At 39.7% G+C, this 24,704-nt stretch overlaps 1 long non-coding RNA gene across 8 annotated transcripts in view; it reads left to right on the top strand.

Moving 5' to 3' along the window:
* LOC110365855 (uncharacterized) overlaps positions 1–24,704 on the top strand; it is a 221,465-nt gene that overhangs the window by 37,205 nt on the left and 159,556 nt on the right. For 4 of the 8 annotated variants that reach the window (XR_010472320.1, XR_010472319.1, XR_010472317.1 and 1 more), the window contains exon 1: positions 8,713–14,965. This is a non-coding gene — a long non-coding RNA (uncharacterized LOC110365855). Of the gene's footprint in view, positions 1–8,708; positions 14,966–24,704 lie in introns of those variants that run through there. The other 4 variants (XR_010472322.1, XR_010472321.1, XR_010472316.1 and 1 more) reach the window with 4 other exon arrangements.

Here is a 24,704-nt window from a genome sequence, read left to right as displayed (position 1 = left end):
GTATAAACCTATTAAATGCAGAATGCCATTTCTGCTTAGAAAACATGTGTGTCCTTTCTCTATGATGTGGCTATGCAGAGTTCCTCAATGTGAACTCTTAGACTTAATGGGTGGAAGTATGACTTTGCATAAGGCTTTTTGATGGGAAATTATCTTTTAAATTATTTCTGAAGTCATCACTTGTTAAAATAATTTTAAGTAGTCATTAAGTGCTTCATTAGAGTGTTTTCTTCTTAAGATGCTTAGTTCAATTAAAACTTAATTGCGCCTATTTCTTATTATCCTTTTTTACCTTCCTTTTTCCTAAATGGACTTTGGCTCATGTATTTTTGAGGTTTAATATCAGTTGAACTGTTGAGTTCCTGAATTGATTCAATCATTTTCTCTTAATGACCATGAAGAGTTTTGTTAAGCTAGAGTGCTATTAAACTCAAGCGCTGTAGTATTTCGAGCCAGCAATCACTGGGGGAAGGCCCATAGGTAGAAAATAGGATTGGAAATTGAAGAGAACACGATGGGTTCATTTGCTGTGAATCCAGTGATAGTCACCTGAAGGCTACCTGGTCAAAGGTGATCAAAAATTAGTAGTTTGAAGGGAGAAAGCAATCATTCTTTTAGAATATACTTTCTAGTGGTATCTGTGCTTTTGACCTGGGCTCAGCTCTGCATTTTCCTCTTGAAGTCTGATTAATACTTCATCATGTGTTGCAAATAAATATATTTTATGTTGTGAATAATTTTTACATAGCTGCTGTTTAACTAAAGAAAGCTCAAGTGCCCTTCTCTTCCTACTGATAGTGGGGCAAAAAAAACCCCCAGACAGTTTCTTTTATTGTTACATCTGTACCCATCAAAAAATAAGCTGTGAATTGGATGAAAGGGGAGAGGGGTATTGTTTTCAGAAAAAATGGCATTTTGTCTTAAGATGATCTAAAATTAAATTATTTAAAGAGATTTAAAAAAAAATGAAAGGGTGTCTGAAATGAAAAGACTTTGAATTGTTATTTATTTATTTTGTTTAGTTTTTCTTAAGTTTGTTTCTCAAATTCATCAAAATTATTTTCCGTTCATCTTTTGCTCAAGCACATTTCTAAGCATTTTGTCAATATTTTAACATATTAACTTATTTCTTTTTTAATTATGCTAGTTCAAGATGTAGTCCGTGGTTTATGTGAACTAAGGAGGGAACGTTTCCAGGTTGTACTAAAAATGAGTAGCAGGGGGCATCATAACAGTTGAGTGCAGTATGAAAGGTGCTGGATTACCTAAATCACAATGAACAATTTTGTATGTATTTGGATCAGGTAAGATTTTCAGATGTTGGCCTTGGACTTGCTTTCCTGTCCTGTGAATTGTTGGGATTAGCAGCCTTGACAGGCTGGTGCTGTGGCAAAGAAAGGATGTTGTTAATTCAAGCTAATGGACATCAGTTAAAATGTTGGTCATGCCTGAACAGTTTTTAATCTTCTCATGGATTAGCAGGATGAGTTAAAAATGAATGAATGAATGAGTTTACCTTCACAGCTAACACTTGTGAAAATTGTGAATTGCTTCGCCTTTTAAATATTGGGTATCTGTCTGGAGTTTAGAAGACCTTGGTTTGTGACGGGCAGGTAGAGTGTGTGTTTGGGTGTGGGGGTTTTTGGTTTTATTTTTTTGGGCGGCGGGGTTATTTTGAGGGTTTTTCTGTTTGTTTTTATAGTGATAGTATGGCTTTTGCCCTTAAGGCTAAAAACATGTTCATGGTTTTAGGGTCTTACTTGCTCCCCCCAGACTCTCAGTTTTCAGGTTCTCTACCTGCTGCCCCACTCTCTCTCATAGCACTTTCCTGGCTAATACATCTCACCCAGAAGGTGTTTCTTTGAATATCTGCTCTAAAGTAGGCATTTGTTCAATTACTCATCTTCTCTTGCAGATTATTGGTCCTTTCTCAGCACAGACTTTTGACTTCTTCCTCCCTTCTCTATTACTGCGTGTTTCCTTTTCTCTGGAAGTGTGATCTGCTGCTGACTGGCCTGGTACACACATAACAGAACCGTTAAGAACATGTTTGCCTGCTCTCTTCCACTTGTAAAGACGTGTGTTAAATTTTGCCCTACTCTAAACCTGTGATCCCCATGGAAGTAAATAAACAACTTCATTTTATGTAACATTTATTGTTATGTGAGGCTTACTCATGGCTTCTGAATGTGACCAGTCCCTATGATAGCTCTTAGGTGGGAATGGGGAGAATTTGAGGGAGGAGCTAACTCAAAATTTGTAAGGGCTGCTGGTGTAGAGTCCATTGACTGAGTCACATGAGAGCCTTCCTCACACCATCAGTGTGAAAACTTTTTGCCAATAAATTGATCACAGACTTGGCTAGTAGAGATACAGAACTTTCTGAGCTGTTGTTATTTAGCATCTTTTCCTTATGAGCTTTAAAAAAGGCATAGCACCCCCTTCTTTCTTAACTGACAAGTATATCTTAATAAAATGCAGGGCGAGAGCTACTTCAGCAAAGATTGCTCATGCTTAACAAACTGCTGTGCACTTACCAAGTATACTTAAGCTGCCTTGGAGGGTTTTGAAGTAGTAGAATGAGTTGCTTCAGGTTGGACAGTTCTACATCACTGCAGCATGTTAGTACAGCATGAATGCTATTTATCTCATATTAGAATAGATTTTAAACTTGTTATGTAAAACTGGCAGGAGCTGCGTATCTTCATGTACTTCAAAAGTAAAGCAAATGCTCTGCTCCCTGTAAAAGATACCAAGCTCTATCTTTTGGGGTTGGGAAGAGACTGTGCATAGTACGGGAAAAAACTTCTTTGCTATAAAGGCCCCAGGAGCTGTGCATCTCTGACTCAAACCATGTGGGACTGAGGGAAACTTCTAGCAAGAAACAATATCTAGAACTGGGGTACCTCGAACTAGCAGTTGTGTTTTGCAGTCCAGTGGAAGACTGGTTGCAGTAGGTTTCACTTGCCTCCTGCTTTTCCAGACAAACTCTACAGTCTCCTGAGAGGCTTTTCACCAGGCTCTTGGCACCTCGTGACAGGTCTCATCTTCCTCACGTTCCATCAATATCCATGAACACAGCGATACCAGCCTGTGCTTTGCTGTGGAACAAATTGCTGTGTGAACACAGCACTAGTAAATTCGTTTCCATGGAATCAGTGAGTCAGACATACAGGTGTTGTGCAGATAGCTGAACTCAGTGCATGGGCAGCAACACCCATTAAAAATAGTTGCTACCTTTAATTTATAAATACAACAGCAAAAGCTGAAAAAATGATTACAACGTTTGAAATGTAAAGGGTTAAATAAGGCATATTCAGCCAATATTGCTTGCTCACTTTTTTTTTTACTTAGGAATGGTTGAGGGGAAGAATCCTTTTGAAGCCTTTGTTGGAATTGAAAGATTGAAAAAGAGCACAAAATAGGTGAAATAGACTAAAACCATGGGAGTTCTTGTTCTTGAAGTATGATCATGTTTCCTTGAAAGGAATTAGAAATAAATGCCTCTTAAAGCACTAAAATAACAACAGCAAAGTAAACAGACTGTGTTTCTGCATCTGATGTTGACCGTTGCCAGTAACCTTGGTACTATAGAAATGGGCAAAGCTCATCGTCCATCATTCAAACAAAGATCCAGTGAGCTTGTAGTATCTTGTTCTGGGATGTTTAGGGCTTTGCTTTTCACTGTTTTTAGCTGTTTGTTCAAGGCAATGCTGCAAAAGCTTCCACCTTGTTTGGACAGGCCGTACCCTTAATGCGCAAAGGAAAAAGGAGAGTGGTAAGAAAGAGAAGAAATGCAGGGGGAATAAAAGGACCTAGAAGAGAGTGAAGAGTGAGAGCAGAAGTGAAGAAAACCCTGCAGCTTGACTGCAATTTTTATGTGAGCTGTTGTCTCTGCTTATTTCATGTATTTACCTGACAAGATCAGTGAAATAATCTTGTCTGAACATAAGCAAATGGTCACAGAGGCAGTAGCTATCCAAATAAGGCTGTGCTTTCATGTGTCATGGGACGTGAAATGTCCCCTGCTTCATGCTCATGGATGGAAAGGTTCTGTGAGATTTCAAACATTGCACTTCTCAAAAAATTACAGGCCACCTTAAGAGTGCCAGGCTTAAGCAAAATATTAATTAAAAAGTGTAGTAAGTGACAACTGGTTTTAGGTGGGATCTGGACTAGAATCTGCATATAAGGTTTTCTTCTTGAGAATGCTGAGAGCAAAGAGAAAATGGCCCTTTTCAAGAGGCGATGTGGTTTTTATCAGCATTGTGGCTCAAATTCAGTATAATGAAGTTAATTGCCTCTTTGTCAATGCATAAACTTAGAGAAAGTAATTTTGAGCATCACCTGATCTTGTTTCAGGCAGAGCTCTGTGCGTATTGCTTACATCTGTGCATCCAGATTAAATCCCTGTGTTTTGCTGCAAAGTTTTGAGGTCACAGTCACAATCTGGTGCCGCATGAGAAAAATACAGAAAGGGATCTTTCTCCAGGCAATGTAAGCAGCAGTTGAAGATAATCTCACAGATTGAGCAGCCTGGGTTGTTTTTTTAGTGAAACAGAAAATTATTGCTTTGCTACAAATGATACTTTGTTTCAGTACTTTGTCGATGTTTTTGAGGGACAAAGTTTTCTGAAGTTTAGGGCTGTCAAACTTCAGGCACCTGCAGAATATCAGACACCCTGATAGGCTGGCCTGGGATTAGGGAGATGCAAATTCTGAATCGAGCGTAACAGGGAACTGAGCCTGGGACATACCCAATCTGTGTGAGTCTTGAAGCAGCTGGCTCTCTTATATAAGAGTGTTTTGTTGGTATTTCTTGTCAGAGTTCATCTGCCTTGGATGACTGCAAGTCCCTGCGTTAGGAGGCCTGGATTTGTTTTTCTATGGTAGAGCACCCAACTGGGATGTGGGAACCTGGCAGTGGCCCCTTAGCCACTTGGCCCCCTCTCAGGTACAGTTGCCATAGGTCAGAGCTGGGAAAACTCTGGTTTAAATGACTGGAACACCTTTTTGCTGCATTTCGTGTCCATGGATCACCTAGCAGAATTCGGACCTTCAAGAAGGTGATGATGGGCTCTCCTTTGGTGGCAGCTCTGTGAAGTTTCTCAGCCTGTTTTCTGCAGAAGAGTTTCCAGATCACTAGACTTCTGCTCAAAGGCAGTGATATCTTTTTGCTAGAGCTAAGCAGGTGCAGGAAAAATGCTGTGCTTGGAGAAGAATCAAATACCATTCTAATAGCTAATTAAAAATAAATGGTGTTTTGCTTTCATCACCTTTAGAAAGACACTGAGCCCTTAACCAGGTCACTGTTTCCAACCTTTATACTAAATGATGTGATCCTGTGTTGTTTAAGAGATTGAATACATGACCTGTTCATTTGTTTCTGTCAGCCCAGTTAGAAAAAAAAAACAAACCCTCTGTAGATGTGTTGCATCTTCACTAAGAATTTTCTTACCTAGGTGTAGACCTCACCTAAAGTCATGGTACATACCTTTAAAACTAGGAAGTTAATACAATTTCTGTTACAAACTGGACATAAGCTCTTTTTAGTAGTTTTGTAGAACCTGGGCAGTAGAAGGAAGATTCTCTGCATCGGTTAATTTCTGGTCTAGTTACATCCAATTTCATTGCTCTGAACCACTTAAATACTGTTACCTTTCTCACTGTATTTATTCAGGGCTTTTAACTAAGCACTTTAAAGTAGTATAAGTGTTCCTCTTGGTGTGTTTAATCTAGAAAATGTTGCTGACAAGTTTGTTTCCTTGTGTTTTGTTGCCTGTCCATTTCCTACCAAATAGATGACATGTGGGACAGGCCATTTCCATCCCCAAGCTGAGGACTTCTTAGCTCACAGAAATCCTTATCCAAGAGTGAGGGTTAAAAGCAGTATGCTAGTGCAAACTAAACGAGATCTCTAAACAGATTTTATTTTCTGACTCTACCTTCAGAGCCTCATTTTGAAAATCATTAAGTGAGAAGAAACCTCATATTTATTCTTCCCGTGACTCAGAGGGAATAATAAAAATTCATACTGAAAATTATTAGTCCCATTCAATATTGCTAATGTGTCAGCTGAATGCCAGTGCAAACTTTCTTTATATATATATATATATATATATATATATATATGTATGTAAATAGTATCTGAGCTTGCTTGTTGATACTGCTGGGGCATTTACATTTAACAACTCTCCTGCTGCTTCGGAGACCTCAACATTTGTGGAGTTTTGACATCTTTCGCTCGCTCTCTGCTGAGTGCTGTTGTTTTTGAGGCCTTGCTTGTATGTGTGAAAAGGTCGCATGTTGGAAGTGTGAGCCTCCCTAGACTCAGTAATGTATCTTGTGGTGCTGATGACAGTTTTTCTACCATTGCTTTTGCCATTTCTGTTATCCCGGGTTCCTCCCATGTCCAAAAGCAGAAGTTCTGGAACCCTTTAAGTGATGTTACTGGTGCTTCTGAGAGCTCTTCCCTCAGGAGACACTTGGGAAGATCCTGTAGCTCTTTGCAGGAGAAGTGGAACTTTCCAAACTGCCTGTGTGTATCTGACCATTCTGATAATGAGCTTTTATTTCTTCTCTGGAGCTGAAGAGGCCTTCAGATTTGCTTTGGAAAGGGCTGATCCTCTCTTTCATTTGGCAGTGATGCCAAGGGCACTGGCTGATCCCGAGGGGATTGTTTGCAAACAACTGGCCACTGCGGAGCTGTATTCTGGCAAGGATTCAGTGACATTTCAGCCACTTGTGTTTCGTGGAAACCAAAGGCGCATTTTTTTTTCTCACTTCCTAAGTTTGCAGACGGGTAAGGACTGCAAATACCTTAGTAGAAATCCTGTTCAGAAAAAATCAGTCAGGAAAAGTCTGTTTATGAAATGAAATGGGCAGAGCTGCCCCATCCCTGGAGGGCACTTGTTCTTCTGGACCAGCAGAGACTAGTTTTGATTTTCTTTCTGGAGTGATCAATACAGGGCAGATACGTTGTCCCATCACTAGTGGGTATTTATGAGCTGGGAAAGGGAAATTATGGGTTAAACAGGCAGTGTTCACTCCCACTGCCTTTAAGGGCAAAAGCCAGAAGCGTTTTACAAAAGGGATAATAAGCCTGTCAGGGTGGAATCTGGGAAACATGACAGCCTACAGATTGTCCTTCAACCATACTGTCCTTGTTTCAATAATTCAAGTGGTTTACTTATGTTTGGAAAGCATCAGTAGATTCTTGTGATTGTTTTAAAAAGTATCTAAAGTTATTGATCATGACTTGTCTGCTTCTCTTGCCTGCTGAAACTCACATGGCAGTAATACCTGAAGCATGACAAGCTAAACTGTGCGTTGGAAAGGCCTGGTTTTAACTCTTAAGCTCCCAACTATCAGAAGGGGCTTATGGAGTACTGGCTCATTGAATGACATTTTGCAAATGTTTGTTTTGCTATTCCTAATTAGTATTAGCATATTATTGGCAGTCAGCCCTCAGTAACATTTGGAGCGTGATCACATAACTTCCCTTTGGTGTTTTGTTGTGCATCATGTGTGGGAGATCTGCCAGGAAAACCAGCAGTCTGAATTGAGAGCCAGTGTCTAATGTCTGCCTTTCATTAGCTCAACCTGATAATTTCTCTGGGTATGTTTTTTTTTTTTTTTTCTGATGTCATTTAGTCAAGTCCATCCAACAGAGGTGTAAAGCCAACTTGTAATACTGCCAGTAGAAACACTGGTTACTGGGCTGATGGGCACAGTTTCTGTATAAGCAAGTAATACAGACAGCATTCAGTACTGTTTTATCAGTGCTCATGGGCTTAATTCAAAATGTTGCCCTGCCTTTTTTTTAAAACATTCTATCCCAGATCTGAGAAAAAAACCTTGTGGGACTAACATATGGAAAGTTGGCAGTGTCATCCCCGTCAATTTGGTGTTAATCCTTGGCGTGTACTCTGTGTGCATGTATGTGTAGGCAAGGTAAATCAGAAAAGTCTCTGTTCTTTTGGGGAAAGGTTAGCAATTTTTGGACATTTTGCTAGATCTTGTGATGCTCAGTGTGTTCAGAAACAACTTTGAAAAAATGGTAGAGCCTTAAAGTGATGAAGCTGTTTGATGTATGCAGTTATTTGGGTTTGCAAGGACAAAGGCTTGACTGTAGGTCTACAGAATGATCTTATAAAACTGAGTGAATGAGCATTAAAATGACAGATAAAATTCAGTGTCGACAAGACCAAAATTACACACTGTGAAAAATCAATGCCATATATGCAATGATGGCCTCTGAGTGAACCATTGCTGTCAAGCAACAGTCTTGTAGCTATGAAAGATAACTGTTTGAAAACATCAACTCAGCTGACAAGTGGCAGGAGAAGTTGGGTATTATGAGGAAAGAAGTTGAGAACAACACAGGATTGTGCTACACCTTGAGAAACACATGCTGGTTTTGTCCCCTCATCTCAGAAACAATTTTGGAGAGCTAGGAAAGTTACAGAGAAAGACAGCAGAAATGAGAGATGGATGGAATTCTGAATAAGGAATGGCTTACAAAGTATTTCTGGAAAATTTTGCGGAATATATAGGAGAGATGTGTAATCCTGATTAGTTTAAGGGTGGATACACATGCTCCTCATTGTTTCTTTAACTGAAAGAAGGGTTCTGTCAAGTGGAGCTGGTAGTGGCACTAGATTCAAATAAGAGAAGTGGCTTCATGCAGTGCCAAAGGATGTTGTGGATGCAAGAAGTTTGCAAGGGTTGGGGAGATTGGATGAGCATTTGAAAAAGACATCCTTTGATTTTTACTGAGTTGAGGAAATGACTCCAAGTCAGGAAGAACACCAAACCAAAATCAGCTGGTGGCTGAGGAACTATTTGGGGGAATGTATCTTTCACTGTTTTCTAAATCCTACTAGTCTACCTCTTGATTGTGTGGTTTGTTTGTGTGGGAGATTTGAGGGATTTTCTTGAGGCTGTTGTGTGGATGGGTTTCTGTTAGATGGAGATTCATTTCTGAACTATCCAGGCTCAAAGGAATTTCAAGGCCAGCTCAAAAGCTGAAAACAGGACCTGCTGTGGGAGTGAGGTAGTTCTACAATAACAGGGCCTCAACAAGACGTAAATCAACAGACCTATTAGCAGTGAGAGTCGGGCGCGTGAACAGCTCGTGAACATGGACAATATCCAATCAGCTAATGCATGCTTGGAGCATGGACGCGTGATCAGGAAATAATTGCATATATAAGGAGGCTTGTTTCTGTAATAAATGGCTTTGCTTGAATTCATATTGATTTGTGTGGATTCCATGAGTTTTCGCCCTTGCAAGTGGTGACCCCAACGTGATCCATAAGGAGAATTTACGGAAGGCAGACAATTGCTGTGGGGAGCAAGCCCCAGCTGGAACGGCTCGGCTGGACTGTGACCGGGATGCAGCCTGCGGGCTGTGTGACTCCTGATTAATCACTACAGAAGCAACAGAGGAGGGATAAAGGATCCGATATTGTTGCAACGGACACCCAAAGAGGTGAGCAGCTGGGGGCGAGAGGAGATGGGGCAGAATATTTTTAAAGAAGAAGAAGAAATACTGCAGCTCCTCTCGCATATTCTCTCTAAGAGAGGGGTGAAGTACGAGCAGAGTAACCTCAAAAGACTATTAATTTGGTGCAGAGGCAATGGGTTTCCTGCTGACCTGTTAGGAGTTTTTCAAATAGAGACTTGGGAAAAAGTGGGAACAGTGTTGTGGAAGGCGATCAGTCACAGTGAAAAATATATTCTCGGCCTCGTAACTGCCTGGAAACTGATAATTACTACAGTGAAGCAATTAAAACCTGAAAAGACTGTTATGAGCATTAGTGACTCAAAACTTAAACTTGAGCTTTGGGACAACACAGGGCAGAAATTATGGGATAAAGTCAGCAATGGACATAAAGAAGCTAAATCATTAGCAACTACATGGAAGCTTATAATTACCACCTTAAAAGATCTTAAGGCTGAACGGTCTGCTGCTGCCGGGATTTTTGCAGCGTTGCGGCCTGATAAGTATCCTGAAAGTCGCTGTGGAGTTTTATCTGGTTTGTGTCTTTGATACCCTCCCTATTCCATCCCCTGCTGTGCCTTCGGCACCCCCGATGTTTCAGCAGTCCAAGAAGGGGGGAGAAAAAATGCCGAGCAGGTGGCCTCCTGTACCATTGCCCAATTCTGGTGAGAACAGCAAGTCCAGAGGATTGGAGTCAGACAATCTGCCCAAAGAACCTGTGAAAGCTGATAATGCTGAGGTCATAAACAAGTGTACTATCTGTCCTTTTACCAATTTGTATCTGCCTTTACTGCCTTTTAACCCTCCAACTTCCACGAGAGAGCAGAAGGAGTCACTGGATAAGAACTGGACAAAAGAACTGTGTGACAGATTAGATCAGTTAATAGTGAGTGAATCCAGCAGTCGGCAATGCAATCGTGCTGATCGTGACGGGAAAGAGGGTGCTCCTGGGGACTCAGGTTATACGCATAATTATGATGCTAGAAAGTATTGGTGAGAATGTGCACTGTTCGGAACGCCCCTGTTACTAATGATTCTCCAGCACCGTTCAAGTCCGTGTTATCTGATGACTCGGATGAGGATGAGGGTCTGCATAATTTTTTTTAAAAAGCTAAAGGGAAAAAGAGTATGTGTACGTGTTGCCCCGAGATCAGATAAAAACCATGAAAGACTCAAGCAAAATTAGACCTATGCAATGTAACAGCTATAGATCATTTAGGACTGAACGATGGGGAATCGTTGAAAGGGGCAGGTATCCCACAACTCTTGGAACAGACACTAATTGGCACACTACAATTACAGGCGCTGTTAGTTTCTGAAATCCTGAGGCAGTCAACAGATCTTGCATATTAAGCTATGATAAAGATGCCTGAAACCAACAGAGCAGCCAAATCATTTACAACTATTAATCAGGGTCCCAATGAGAATTACATGCAATTTATTGACCATCTTCAAGAGGCCATCAATAAGCAGGTTGAAAACTTAGAAGTTTAGGAAGCACTGGTGTTGAAATTAGCAGTAGAGAATGCTAATGTTTGCTATCAATGTGTTATCTGTGAGTTTTACAGTACATATTACATGCTTCTGTGTATTGCCTCTCTGAAAATCAAGCAGCTTGTCAGGAATGTGAGTTAATTGTTTTACTGGTTGTTGTTAGAGTTGTTTCTTTGTGGTATAAGTACAACGTAAAACTTTCTCCCCACTTTTCCCACTCATGCTGCAAGCAGCCCTGTGCTTCCCCCCCTCCCTCTTCTCATGGTTTTACTTATGAGATGGGGTCAGGAATGACTGTTTTCAGTCGTGTTCATGAGAAATCAGTATTGTGAAGTGTTCTAAAACATAGGAAAGCACTTGGAAATATGAGGAAGGAAGATCTTGTGAAATATTGTAATTAATGGTGACTACTGTATAAGTTAAATGACTGGGAAAAGTGTCCAGATAATAGAATCTTGAAGTATAACACTTTGTTGCAATTAATGTTGTTTTTAAGGCAAGAAGAGCAGGACAAAATAAATCTCTACAAGAGATCATTAAACCATTTCAGACAGTTTTACAGGCAGAACAGTTTGAACCTCAACAAGCTGAGAGAGAGTTAACTGATAACACACAGGTCACAGTAAACTTCCTGAAGTCTGCAAGATGTTTTCCTTAGTAACCTGTTTTCTTTGTAGGTATCTGTTTAAGAATATTACAGTTTAATAGGTTTTTGTCTGTTATATGGTACAGTGAGTTCACAGACTGTTAAATAATGAGAATCCACGGACTCAAAATGTGCGTTTTGTGATAATACAGAAGATCATGAGTAATTTAGTTCTTTACTGCGTGAATGTGATGGTAAAATTTTGTGTGTAATAGCTGTTACTTTTCTTTCTAGAATGCTAGCTTTATTCCAACATCCAGACTTGCGCAACTCTGTGATAGGCTGTGTCTCATCTCGATGTGCTGGATTTGGCTTTTTCTTATGCACATCAAGTAAAGAATCCCGGTTTTGGAGTAACAGTTGTAGAGCATCAGATGAGACACTAATAAAAGCCTTGCCCAGTCCAGCTCGCTGTGGCGGCAGGGGAGTGGGTGCCAATTGGGCTCCAGCATGCACTGACCTGTTTTGTCAGGGAGACTCAGCAGTACCTCTGCCTGTCTGAGCAGTAAGCAGTTCAAAGTTGCGATGCAAAAATCGAGATATTGTCTTGAATAAGTGTAACTCTGATCTATCTGCATATTTGAACTTGGTGTTTGGTTTTAATATCTGAGCTCAGTATTTTAATTTGCATATTTGTATTTGGTACCAAAAGAATTTTGTTTGGGGAGATAATTACAAAATAGGAACCGGTTCCACTGCTAAAATTCCACCTTGCTCCCCCTTAGGATGCATCCTTACACATTAGAGTAATTGCCTATATTGTTATCTAGTAATTTTGAGACCAGGAAAGAATTTGAATTGTTAAACTCTGCTTTGAATTAGAAAACAAACAATCAAACGAACAAACAAAAACCCAAAAAACAAACAAACACCTAAATGCTATAACGGATGTGAACTTGGTGAACTTGGTATTGTATGAGGTTGTATTTAAAAGTTGCTAGAATATGAACTGATTTGGATTGAGGAAAATGGAATAATGGATTGATGTTTAATATACTGGTTTTTGACATCTGTAAATTGTAAAAGGTAAATGGGGCTGAGGAATGTAATGACTGTTGAGCTAATTGGAATTGCATATAAAGAGTATTATGGTTGGAATGAGATGGAAGAACAAAAAGGAAAATATCCCAGGCCTGTGCCTGAACATGGATTTTGGGCCTGTGTCAAGCAGCAAGATAAACTCAGCTCGTTGTAACTGAGGAGTTTGCCAGAGCCTCCCACTTCGTACCAGCGATTACACCAGCTGCATGGCCTTGGCTTCATTTAAACTGCAGCAAGAAGAGAAATAAAGAAAAAAAGAAAGAAAAAAAAAAAAAGGAAAACCTGTTTGCCTGCTGCTAAGCAGAGAAAGGGGGGGCTTTACTCCCCCCACTCTGTCTCTCTTTTTTTTTTTTTTTTCTTTCCTGGAGCATTGTCATCAATCCTTGTTGTGGCACTGTGTTGCTTCTTGGCTTTGAATCAGGGGTTGTTGGTGCTGTTTCTTTTTGCTTGTGTCTTGTCTCCTAGGTTTGGGCACATCTCGTGAGAGAGCTCATCATTTTACCTCCTTGCTGAAGTCAGTCTTTTCACACTGGTCAGCTTTTGGGGCTCAGAGTGCTCAGTGCTTCTCTGGGTCAGAGTGGTACTAATTTGGGTGTGGAGAGGAGCCAGGTTGGTTTGATGTGGAGTTTGAACTGATATGTTTTCATGCTGGGCTGGAGATCCTGCCATCTCAGATGGGGGCAAGAGGGAGGTTTTATTCCCCCCCAGCAATGTTACTGCTAGGGAACTGTAATACTGCATGAAGGAGTCTGAGGGTTGAAATTTAAAGGCATTGCCAGTGGATCCATAGTTCTAATGAAGCTGGGAAATTAAACCAGAATTTTTTTTATTTTAATAGACTTATTCTGTGGTAACTGGTTGTAAGAGACTTCTCAGTAAATTCACCATGCTAGTTTTTGAGGTCATGGGAGAGAACAAAAGAAAGGCTGTTTTATGAGACCAATGGAATGCCAAATTTGGAACAAAGTTTTAATACATGAATTCTTGTACTTGCCAGAGAGTCCTATACCTCTCTTGGGTCAATATTTGTTAAATAAATTGTAAGCTCAAATAACGTTTTCTGAGAATTCTGTTTAGCTGCATGTCCTACAAGAAGCTGCTGGGATGGTGCAGATCTGCTTGCTGCAAGTGAGAAATCTCCAAGGAAATTTCGAATGCTGTATTTCCACTAGTATTAACAGCTAATGTTTCGATAAAGCAAATACTACACTGATAGATCTGAAACAGGACTTCGATCCGGTAAGGGAAAACAATATCCAATAAATATGACAGCCAAAATGGAGTTAGAAACTTTGAGGAATAAATTTATGACAACCTTACAGGCTGACTGCATTCGATTTGACTTGCAGATTTGTCTTCATAGCTACAACATAGAAACAACCTGTGTCTGTTGTGGGACAGTATGATGAGAATGCTAACAGACTGATATACCGATTGTTACTCTTATTAAGGAATTAATTTAATTCTTAATAGGCTATGATCCTTTTGTCATATATGTACCATTTGTGAAATTTAATTTTGATTTTTTTATTTGCAATCTACATCCTTGTAAATTGCACTAGCTGATTTTCTTAACAGCACAGCTTTTGGCATGCCTAAATGTAAATTGATGCAGAACCTGCAAGTCTTTAACATCAGGTCACAGACCATACTTGTATCTAGTCTGATCCTACATACTTGCACAGTTCTTGTTGATGGTTCTGGGAAGTCTCATAAAGCTGTAGTGGTCTGGCATGAAGATAATAATTGGCATTATTCTGTAAAAATTATTGAAGGTTCAACCCAATTAGCAGAACTTGGGGCAGCTTTACATTACTTAAAGCTTTTTAAGGAGGAACCTCTAAATTTGATTTGTGACTCTGAGTACGTAGTCAAGGTCCAACACACGTATCTGATTCTGAACTGGTTTGTTTTTGTTTTTTTTAAACAAAAAGGGGAGAGAAGTAGGGAAAACACCACAAAACCAATTGTCAAAAGCATTGTATGTGATGAATCACTTATATCTTTGTGGTGCAGCTTAAATTTGCCCTGTGATGAAACGCTTTGCAAGTATGACCCAAAACCATGCTAAATCAGAAAGAACCTACATTAGTTACAGTCAAATCACTATTAATTAGTTAGTTGTCAATGGAAAAGGCCACATCAATTGATAACCTGGGGAAAACGTTACATCTGTGTCATTACAGGCCAAGGATCGAAGTGGATTCCCATGAAATGGGTTAAGCCATGGCTGAATAAAGACAACAAAGACTTAACAGATGCAGACGGACAGGAGGGAGGTAAGTTGTGAGGACTGTTTCAGATGTAAACCATGGATCCTAATTCAGTGTTATAGATGCTCACAGACCTGGTGGTCTAGAAGCCTATTAGCAAGCAGGTGGTGTACCTTCTATGGAGAATGGCAATTTGAACAAACAGCAGGAGAGTCAAAAGGGTGATATTACACTTAGTCAATGCAAAAATGAGGTAAAATTATAAGACGTGCCTACCAAAGTATCTACTGCACTCTTTCTCCCTAGCCTAGCAGCTGGTAAAGCTTTAGGAGACGTATCAAAGTTAAGCTATTGGTCTTTTAAACAGGCTAATCTAACTTCTGAGATACTAACTCCATTAATAGTAGATGTTGATGGTATTAGGCATGTTACACTTCAAAATCATGTTGCTATAGATTTTTGTTGTTATCTTAAGGACATGGTTGTGATGAATGTAAGAGAGAGATGTTGTATTAACTTGTCTGATCCTTCTGAATCTATTCATAGTACTTTAGACAAACTAAACTAGCATGTTAATAAGATTGTCATAGTAGAATTAAGGCTTGACAAATGGTTTAAAAGCTTGGAAATAGGTGGGTAGTTGTTTGATCTTATTATGTAAGGCTTAGCTATATTATATGTAACTGTAATCATTGTTGTTAATCATATGTTATATGCTGCAGTGTATTTCAAAGACGATTCAGCGCGTTGTAAACAAGGCCTGGCTGGTTCAAAAACAAAAAGGGGGAATTGTGGGAGATTTGAGGGATTTTCTTGAGGCTGTTGTGTGGATGGGTTTCTATTACATGGAGATTTATTTCTGAACTATCCAGGCTCAAAGGAATTTCAAGGCCAGTTCAAAAGCTGAAAACAGGACCTGCTGCGAGAGTGAGGCAGTTGTCAATAACAGGGCCTCAACAAGACGTAAATCAACAGACCTATTAGCAGTGAGAGTCGGGCGCGTGGACAGCTCGTGAACATGGACAATATGCAATCAGCTAATGCATGCTTGGAGCGTGGACGCATGATCAGGAAATAACTGCATATATAAGGATGCTTGTTTCTGTAATAAATGGCTTTGCTTGAATTCATATTGGATTGTGTGGAGTCCATGAGTTTTCACCCTCGCAGGTTTGTTTGTTTCTTTCTTAATAAATTAATTTCATAATTTCACATACAAGAAATGTACATCTTGGGAAAGATTCAGCTTCTGTTTTTTGATCTGGAAAACTAGGCTGAATACTGGGGAGAATGGTTGTTAAAGGAAATTTGGCAAGGACAAAATGTTCCAAGGGACATGGAGGAACTCAGAGTGGCCACTGCAGGGTCTATGTGCACAGGTAGATGGCACATGGAACTTCTTCCAACAGATTTCTCCATAGCCAGAGAAGTCCCAACACAGTAGGAGAGCTCCTATTTTTTGTTGTGATGAGAAAATCTGAAGAAACAGAGTAGATTAAGTGCCTAGATCTCAGTTCTAGACCCAGTTCTTCAAATCCTCTTCATCAGTGATCTAATTTTGTTAGCTCTCGATTTCTCAGGTCTCTTTGCATGACATGTGAAGAGAGGCTGTGTTATGAGAAATGTAGATTAAAGACCTCATTCATCATTAATATAGCCAGCATATGGGCAGCTGCAAATGTAGCAGTGATGTAGAAGGGTGTCCCATTAATTTCTGCTGCTGATTCAGTATCTGTCATTAAATCAGTGTTAAAACGTGTATATGTAGAGGGTAGTGTTCAGAACCGACTTTATTGTCTTGCCTGTTTGTTGAACTCATTTGGGGTGTCAGTGGACCAAGGCCCAAACCTCACTGGAAATAAAGCAAGAAGTGCAAGAAGAATTAAGAAAAGCAGTGCTTTCCAGTCAGTGCCTAAGTGATCCTCCCCAGTTATAGCTCAGTAATGAGTTTATTAAAAAAAGATGGATGAGAGCAGTAACTAGTGAGATGGCAATTGTTTTTCAGAGCTGACCTTAGCTATATGTAATTTGAATAGACATAACATTAACTTGGAGAATTTAATTTTGGTTGGGATAATCACGATTTGAGCATTCCATGCTGTCTTAATTCAAGATACTAATATATTCCATATTCTCTTAGAGGTCTTGGACATGAAGTTTTGCTAACAGATGTGCAACAGATTGAGTTGGGAACAATCTAAGAGTAGTCAGAAGAGTGCCTTTGGTTGTAATTTCTAACAGGCATATAGTTTCAAATTTAAAAATGTATAAGACTGTCTGACTTCTAGTGCTTGTGATTCACAGGCAGTTACCGCCAGTTCCCATTAATGGAAAATTATGATGATTTACATAATGCTAATATCTATTCATTATTCAAATCCTTAATTATGTGTGCAGCCGTGTGATGCAGTAAAATAATAATAGGATAATAAATGCAGAAGTAATGATTCTTTCAAGCAAGTTAGAAGTCAGATGTTCATTACTTTAAAAGAAAAAAAGATAAAAACCACAGTTGTATCACCTCTTGTGGACCTGTGATGGGTATCGGAAAAGGGAGGACTTTTGTTAGTGTTGCATTAAGATTTGGATCCCGGTTCTACTGCTGACTTTTGCAATATAGCTTCAGATCTCCATTTTGTTTCTTCTCTTATGTTTGATATGAAAACTTTCTCAATCCCATGTGAAAACTGCATGATTTTCAGAAAATCAAATCCTAACTTGTTCTTCCCCTGTTAGAACTGCTTACTTATTTTAATCTTAGTTCATAGCTATGCTGAATTTTCATGTTTTTTCTGGTGTCTTTGCTTTTGGTTGTTTTTGTGGGTTTTGTGGTGGTGTTTTTTGTTTTGTATGGGTTTTTTTGTGGTTTTTGTTTGTTTGTTGGCAAGCAAGAATATTTCTGAGAATGATTGCTGAGATACTGATCTCACGCTAGATTAGTACGGGGATGCTCTTTCATTATAAGAAACAGGAGGCAGGAGGTTGGATGGTGAAAGAAGAGTTCTCTTAGTTGAAGAAGGAGATAGCTCAAAAGTTGCCTGTCAATATTTAACACTTCCATTTAACTCCAAAACAGAATAGTTAGAAGTCTGTGCTTGTCAAATATTAATGATTGTCATCCTGTCCTCAGACACAAAACTACTGTTGCAGTTAAGTAGATGAACAGCTTCCAGGTTGTTAATGATACACGAAAGGGCTGTGCATCGTGTACTGCCTTTAAAATTTGAGAGTCGGCTCTGTCACTAGTGTTAAATGGATAACTGCCGTTTGCATTCCTGAGATGGGATCATTACCTTCTTCTCTTGCTGCACAACTGAGAAAGATGGGTATTTGCCATTTTGCATGTTGGTCAAGCAGTTACTTCTATTGATTTTGTCTAAACTGGTCGTTGCTTCTGGGGTTGGTTCCTCTCTGGTTCTGGAATAACACAGATTGTATCAGGAAGCAGGGGAAGGTCTTACGGCATCCTTTTGGTACCTGAGTACAGTCTCCTGTCCAGGTTGTTGCTCTCTTGAGGATTCTTTTGTGGGCATTGAGCAGCACAAGAGAAGATGAGGCTTTTCTAGATCATTCAGAAGAACAAAGTTTCAAAAAACTAATTTGCATAGGCAGCCCCAAAGAGACAAAGTTTTGGCTTTCAGTGGGAGGGGTTATCTCAGAATGCTGTCTTTATATGAAATGATTAATCTGGGCAGGGACATTTGATTATTTGCATGCAAGGAATGCTTTGGTACACTGTGATTTGGGAGCACATGGGACCACGTCTGTTACAGGGTTAGCTGGCGCTGCTGATGCACAACTAAATCCCGCCTTACTCATTTTAGATGATAATCCACTGATTTACTGTATATAATCATATTCTGTACATGGTGTGTGCCTCAAGCAGCAGTGATGCAGAGACTGTGTTTTGGCCTGTATTTCTTTCAAAGCTAGCAGAGTATATTACTTTTCTAGAGCTGAGTTTCTGGGTGCCGTTGTCTTGTTAACAGTGTTGGTGGTGCTGAATGGGAGTACACCATCCCTGGAAATTTTTGAGAGTGTGATAGGTAAAGAGGAACTGAAATTTATATGAATTTAGCTTGTTATACCTCAGTGAAAGAGGTAGAAAGACATCTCTAGAAGTCTCTCCCAGTCTGACACCTTTATGGGTCTGTGCTTCTGATGGGGCTGCATGAATAACCTGTGAATTGACCCTGAAGCTGACTGGCAAGTACAGGATAAAGAACATACGTGATGGATGTGCAGTACCTCTGTACAATGGATAATGGATAATGCAGGTGTGCTGCAGTTGAGAGGCATCTGAATACTGCAGCAGAACCCCCTACATTACTGTGATTTATCTTTTTGTGCCATGGCTGGTATGTATTTCATTTTTTTGAGTAATTTCAGAGTCATCTGGAGAAATAGATGCTATAGATGGTGTCCATTGGTTTGCTCACATCTTGGTAGGAAACTGAAAGCACTGGGCAATTCTCACTAGAAAATGATCTAGGAGTCTGTAAGCTTGCCTGTTAAAAATGGGGCTTTACAGTGAGAAAAAGAGGAACAAAGACTACCTTACTGCTCTGAAATTGTCTTCTGTGAAGGTGAAAAAAACCCCTGTGTATGTATCTCTGATGAAGTCTCATTAGAGAAGCCTGCTTACAACTGGCTTGGCTGAAGCAAATTTCTAGTGTACTTGCACATAGCCCTCTCCTTTATTGTGGCTGCACTGGCTGCCAGCAAGTTTGACAGCAAATTTGATGGCTGATATTTCTGTTTTATTAAGACATTTTGTTTGCTTCAATCAGCTGTTGAGGAATGGATTAAGATTCAAGCACCATGGGATTGCGTGGATGGAAATAGAGTTCAATAAATGTCATTTTTTGTGGCACTGAATTGACTGTTTAAAGGCCTTTGGTTCAGCCCTTCATTGAACTTTGGTTTCTGCTGATTGAAACCTTTGCTAAGGACTTGGTACAGAGAACATACATAGTGGCTAAAACTTTGCCTAGGGTGATTTAGAAGCCTGTGCTCTATTTGGAAAAGTGATTTTGACACCAGGTACTCTGAAGTCCTGATGTCCTTCACAGAGACTTGAGGTGCGTTATGTCACAGAAATAGTCTCCTAATATGTTCAGGTGCTGAAAGCAAAACTTCATGGCAATTCAGGGATCAGAGCCTCTAAAATGTCATTAGGAAAAGCTTCCTGCTATATGCAAGCACCAAAGGTGTTGCCTCTTCTAGTGGCAGGTTTTTGTTTGGTTTTTTTTTTTTCCTTAAAGCCTTCAGGGAAGTAGAGCTGGGACTAATGTCCAGGACTGACCTACTTCAATAACTGCCATTGCTTCACACTTTTCTCGTAGAATCTTTCTGACTTCCCTTAGGGTTTCATGTACAGAGCACTCGGTAGGTGATTGGGGAGCTAGTCAATTCTTCCTCAGCTTGAGGGGGATTTAAAAATCCCTGGTTTTGCCATTCTGGAAAATGCTTGATGAATAAACGATTGTCTGAAGACTTTATCTTCTGTGAAGGAAGTTTGAAATACTCTCAATCCAAGCCCAGCCCACTCAAAATATTTCTCCCAATTTTTTGTGGTGTTTTGGGGGAGTCCACCTCAAACCTACTGACAGACCAATTCTTTGTCCCAGCTTCCCCACAAATTTCTGCATTCCTTTTTCCCTTCTATTCCCTTTACCACAGTGAACTTTTTAGAAGTTGAGGGCAGAGGATTCTTGGCTTTGCCCTGAGATATCATGCCTATTCTGCTGCAGCGTAAGATGAATTTTAAGGTCACTTCACCATGATGCTGTGGCCTGCATTTTGCTCTAGGCTTAAAGATAGGGCATAAACAGTGAAGTTTATTTGCAACTAAAGTTTACAGGGTTCTTTACCTTGTGGATGAGAGAAAAGGATGCTAAGACTGCTGGCTGCAGATGTCAGAGAAGCTCCCTTTTCATGAGGAGATATGGCCTTCCCTGGAATTAACCCCAAAGAAGAATTTTTATCATTTGTACTTAATTTTTCACAGCTATTTACTGCAGCAGTGGAGAAAATGAGAAGGGATTGACTTAATGGAATACTTCCCTGCGTCTCAGCTCTTGAGTTGTGGAAAAGAAAAATATGTTGAGCCGCTATCATATACTGTGGTTAGTCTGAGAATGTAAGTCTTTCCATGAATATCTTGATCCTTTATTTTTCCCCTGAGCTCTAAGGTTGATACTTTTGAGCTATATAGACCTTGCTGCTTAAGTCCTTTGCGCCAATGTGGTAAATTTGACGTAGGTGCTTTGAGGTAAGCAGAGTGTAGCAGTGCATTATCTCTTACTGGGGTGCCTGTGGAGGATTGGGCAGTGAGCTGAGCCTTATCCCATCCATTGCTGCACACTAAACTGGGAGTGCTTTAGCTATTATAGCAGTGGGAATGCTTCTGCATCACTCATCTATTATTAACAGAGAAACAGGACATGGAAAGCAATTCAAATCTCTGGCCTCTCCAGAGAGTGATTCAGCATACCTTTTCCTCTCTTTCTCTGCGTTGAGTCTCATTTAAGTGTTTTTAATTAAGCAGCTGAAGTTCGATGTGACAAGCACAGGTCTGAGTGTCCTCCCTTTTCATGGGACCTTTGCACAGGCTGCTTACACAAACAGTCCTTGCGATTCTGGCACCTTCCATGCAACATCTTGCAGAGGCTTGTGCCCTTCCCTCCCAAGTCCTAATCTCTGCTCTCAGGCAAATTTCTTGCAAATTTCATTTTCTACTGAGCAGTGCTTCTTTTACCTGTTGGTACAAGGATTGTTCAGAATTGCCTAAAAATATTTGGCACCCTGATGATCAAAATTTGTAAAGAGATTACTGCTTCCACAGACAAGCTGCTGTTAGATCACTTCCCAAGATCTTGCACAGTCTTCACAGAACATAGCGAAGTCAGGGCAGCCAACTGGAATAACAGAACTGCCTGGATGAATATTCCCTTCTACTGGCAAATCTGAAACTCCCATCAGGATTAGAGTCTTTTATCAAAGTACTGAGAAGGAAAACATATTGTGTGTAGTGGAGAAGCAGAAGTAGGAACTTAAAGCAAAGAAAAATTTTGGCCTGAATTTTTGCAAGTGAAATGATGTTGCTTCCCCCCACAAGCTCCTCTTGCTGTTCTGGCTGGGATCTGGGAGCAGAGCCAGTGAGATTGACAGTTGGCTACTGTAAGGTGCTGCCTGCTTGGTTGACTGTAGAATATCAGCAACAAAACCATCCTCCACCCGTTCCTTGTCATTCATTATTTACTGATAGGTCAGTTCTTGGAGACCAGGCTACAGAATTTAACTAGGGCTGTGGAACAGGCAGGCATGAGTTGAAGAAAGCAAGTATAGTTTATTCTTTTGCCTAAATTGACTTTTTGGGTGCCTCTGTGTCAATGTACCTTTGAGAAAAACAGAATAGCACTTAAAATCCAACCAAGTTAAAATGTGGAAGAACTGGATCATCATTCACATTACTCAAAGCTGTGTCTAAAAGAGGTTGTCAAAAGCTCCTGTGCAAGCTAATAATACAATGAAAGCAGTGAGTGAATGTTGGAAAATGTAGCAGGATGAATTTTTAGGGTGAGAAATGGACTGCAGTATGTGTTGGAAGGCTTAATTTGAGGTTCTATATTAATTATAATCACCTGAAGATAGATCTTGTTCATTTTCTCTAATGAAAGATGCCTAGATGGTAGGCTTTTAAGTTCTTATGAAAATTGGTGCAAAATTGGAGAAGATTCAGGAAACAACCATAAAAAATGAACTGAGGGCTGGAGAAAATGCATGGTAGTGAGAGAGTCAAAGAACTCCATCTTATAAGAAAAGACTGGGCGTGACCAGGCTGGAGTCAAAGGGCCTTTATGGGAAGAAGAAATCAGGCAGTAAGAGGACTCTCTAATCTCACAGAACTGATCTCAATAATATCTACATCATGCCTTCCTCAGACCACTAAGTGGTAGAATTGCAACTGACAGGGAATTTTCTAATGAGATGGTTTTGAATTGAAACCAAAAAGTACCAGTTTTGAAAATTATGGGAAAGGTTTCTCAAACTTTGAATAGTGTTTGAAGCCAAAACTACTGAGTCTTTGGGAAGAAGTAAGGTAATTGTGTGGGGTGTGGAAAGCGAAGTTATGCTGTCAGAGAACATGATTCATAGGAGTTTTCCTACTGCCTTACAGAAGGGAGTGTGTCATCAGCTGGGCTACCTGCTGCTCTGGGAAATAGCTCTTTTTTTCCCCTTTTTCCCTTTTACTTCCCCCCTCCTTCTCTCTGACTACCTTTTTGCAAATCAGGTTTTCCCAAAACAAAAGCACCCTTTCAAAAATACCCTTGCTGTCCAGATACAGGATAGAAAATCCCTCAATTCAAGAGGGTCCCAATACTTTCACTACAATGTAAATAAGGCATATTTTCTTTGTAAATAAAATACTGATTGATCTAACAGGAATTATTTGGGTATATATCACATACCAGCTCCAACTAAGAACAGAATGTCCATTGACAGCAGAAATAAAAATTACATAGTATTTATATAAAAAAGAAAGGTGCGATATTCTGTGAAGAGTAAAGACCACCCTTGGGAGAAGACTGTCAGCAAGTCTGGTTATTTAATGTATAAAACACTGCATGCAAAACAGAACAGATTTGAATCTAAATACCAACTTAATGTCATTTCAGGAGGGTTTGGAGCAATAAGGCTTGGCATCTGTAAGCTAACAGCTATCATGGGATGATAATTTTTTATGAGAATTTATGAATTATGAATTTTGTCTTTTGATACTATGAGTTAGAAGAGATTAACGCTGTTTCTTACTGCAGTAAACAAATAATATTTATTTTTCAACTTCACAGGTTCTGCTGGTATATTGTAACTTTCTTCTCCCAGTGGAAAGATTCCCCAAAAGGAAATGTTGTTTGTTTAGGGTACCCCAAAATGAAGGAACGCTGTGCTGTGTTTATAGTTGTGTTCTTGAAACCCTGTGCATTAAAACACAGTGAATATCTACATTTCCACTACTTATCTGGTGAAGCTAAAGTAGCTGTGAAAAGTCCTGTTGTGTTTGTTCAGCTTGTACAAGTTAATTTTGTCCATCTGATTGCTGAGTTTTCTGGTTTTTCCCTGTATAAGTCCTTTGTTGCACGTATTTCCAATTTATAGCATCTGCAACCCTTGCTGCTGAAAAATTTGTAAAACCAAGTCCCTAACACACTGAGTTCCTTGGGTCTCTGCAATGTTTTGGGAAAAGGTTTGGCCTGATTGATAAATGTCAGTTTGCATCCTTGACATCGTCTGGGAGACCTCAGCACCTCTTTCAAAAGAGTGTTAGTCAGGAATATGACTGCCTTGGCAAATCTGGCTTTACCACGGAAACATGTTTTCCTCCAAAGTGCCACTTTGTGCATGCTGTTTAAATTACACATGATTAAAGTGTATATAAGAAACAGAGTATGAGGCAGTGTAAATTGATTCAGCTCCACTGCCTTTGTAAATGTGTCTGTTTATCTTAAATAAGAATCTAGCTCATGGTTTGTAGCAGAACAATAGGATAGTTTCTTGTTTGCTATTTGTTTTCACAGCAACACAGTTCTGGAAAGTATTCAGAAATAAATACCCTTTGCATAATCATGACTTCTGCATTTCGAATACGTGTTAAAATAAATTTGCTCTGAGATCATGGAACAGTTTAAAGAGTTTTGCGAGTGAAGCAAAAATTTCTGGAGCTTTTTTTTTTTAATTAGACTCCAATTTTACTTAAGAAAGAAATAATATACTTAAAAGAGGATGAGTGCTTGGGGTCTAG

The sequence above is a fragment of the Columba livia genome, chromosome 4 (genome assembly GCF_036013475.1).
Source record: "Columba livia isolate bColLiv1 breed racing homer chromosome 4, bColLiv1.pat.W.v2, whole genome shotgun sequence".
Taxonomy (NCBI): domain Eukaryota; kingdom Metazoa; phylum Chordata; class Aves; order Columbiformes; family Columbidae; genus Columba; species Columba livia.
Note: the sequence above shows the minus strand (reverse complement) of the source record. Positions and strands in the feature narration are given on the sequence as shown.